Source organism: Amblyraja radiata, chromosome 45 (assembly GCF_010909765.2).
Source record: "Amblyraja radiata isolate CabotCenter1 chromosome 45, sAmbRad1.1.pri, whole genome shotgun sequence".
In the NCBI taxonomy this organism is placed as follows: Eukaryota; Metazoa; Chordata; class Chondrichthyes; order Rajiformes; family Rajidae; genus Amblyraja; species Amblyraja radiata.
The window spans coordinates 148,847-150,847 of NC_046000.1; the positions used below are offsets into that span (position 1 = coordinate 148,847).

The 2,001-nt window shown below is 50.6% G+C and overlaps 1 non-coding gene across 1 annotated transcript; it reads right to left on the bottom strand.

Annotated features, from left to right (window-relative positions):
- Positions 1–428: 428 nt before the first annotated feature.
- On the bottom strand, positions 429–610 carry LOC116968663. Its single transcript, XR_004410504.1, has one exon. It is a non-coding gene; the product is annotated as a U2 spliceosomal RNA (small nuclear RNA).
- Positions 611–2,001: the final 1,391 nt, after the last annotated feature.

The window sequence follows — 2,001 nt, forward strand, 5'->3', positions numbered from 1 at the left end:
CTTGCCAATACACAGCCGTGCGCAGTATGCCGGCTGCCCTCCCGTCCCCACTCCCAGAACGTGCGGCCAGGGCTTCTGTCGGGGGGACGGGTCCGCCACATTGACCAAGCCATGGCTCGCCCTGCAGCCGCTCACTGGTGTGAAGGCGCTAAATTCACCCCTGCCCCGTCACAGAGTCAGTGAGTCTTACAGTAGCGGTGCTCGCTGTGGCGACTTGATTGGCAGAGCCGGCAATTGTGACTTTGAACATTTAGTTGAAGATTTTTTTCAACTTACTGGAAGTTTCAGTTGCATTTGGGCTGAAATGGGAGCAGCGTCCTCCTCTTTTCCCTTGAAATAAAGTGAGGAGGGCAGCACTTATGCAGCTTTTATGCAAAGGTGAAGAGGAAGTTTTGTCTTTTTTTTTTAACTTTGAAAATCTCCCAAAAGGGAAGTGCACCGTTCCCAGAGGCACTGCAATACTGGGTTGATGCGTGGATTGGACGGAGCAAGCCCCTATTCCATCTCCCTGTTCCAAAAATCAATTTAATATATGGTCCCTAGATAAGGGACGTATCAGATATTAAACTGTTTAATTTCAAAATAGACTTTATTCAATTGATAAATATATACAATCCATGAACCATGTGAACAAAAAATTCATCCGACATTTTTGGGAGACTACAAATTGTTCAGTACAAAAATCATCTTTTTTTAAATTTTATTTACATTTGTCAAATTCCACCAAAATGTTCCCCACCCGTGCCACTCTGTGGCCCCTGTCCAAGTAATTAATATATATTCAATGTGTGCACAGTGCGAAAATTCCATCCGACATTTTCGTAATTTATAGAAATTGTTCAATAGTTTATACGTCTTTTACATTCCGCGAAAATGTTCCCCAGCCGCTCGCTCTGCACGGGTGAGGCATACACATTAATCAGTCGGAGCGGAGAACCACGGTACATTGTATTGTATTGTATTGTATTCAAATTTATTGTCATTGTCTCAATTAGAGACAACGAAATTAATTTTCCTTACAGGCAGTATCATAAAAATAAATAAATAATAAATAATAAAACATATTAAAAATAAAATTGAATTAAAAAAAGAAAAGCACACACAGAAAGTCCACGACACAACATAACACAGTGGCACCAAGGTGAGGAAGGCACCATAGTCCAGCCAGCCTCCCCTCCGATCTTCCCAGATGTTCATCCGTGGTGGGGGCCTTCCGAGCACCCGCAGTCGCCACCCCGGGCGGCCCGATGTTCAGTCCCTCTCGCCGGGCCGATGGAACGCCGACGCCGATCCCCGACGGTCAACATCTTCCTCCTCATCGGCCCGGACCTCCAGATCAGCCGCTTCCCGCAGCCGGAGTCCACAGCTCCCGAGTCCGCAGGGCGAGCCGGGCGGAGTCGCAGGACCCCGCGTTGTTGATCAGCGCCGCCCGCGTTGGGAGCTCCGCAAACCGCAGCTCGATGATGTCGGTGCAGCAGGTCCAACACTCCGGGCTCCAGACGGCGACCCCCGGTAAGGCATCACCAGCCCCGCGATGTTACAGCGCTGTCCCGCCGCTGCTGGAGCTCTGGTCGATCTCGGCAGGAAAGGCCGCGCCAATCCAGTAGGTAGGCCGCTGGAGAGGGGGGGGGGCGAGGACGCGACTTGAATAATAGTCGCGTCCTCTCCAGGAAGCGACCGAAGAACGGTTTCCCCCTTACCGTGCCCTCTTCCCCCACATAAAGACTTTTAAAAAAACATCAAAAACACACTTTAACATAACTAAAAAAACAAAAAAACAAAAAGATACCGGTCTGAAGGTGGAGGCTGCTGGCACCAGCGCCACCTGAAGTACACCGGAAGTACATAACATCCGCCACCAGGAGACGCCCCCCAACCACCTCCCTGCGCCGCATCTCCCGTCTCTCGTGGCTGGGGCACGGTGACAGATTCACTGATCCCGGTTGCCCGGAGCTGGGGCCCATCGGCCGCTACACTGCTCCCGGTTGTCCTGAGCTGGGG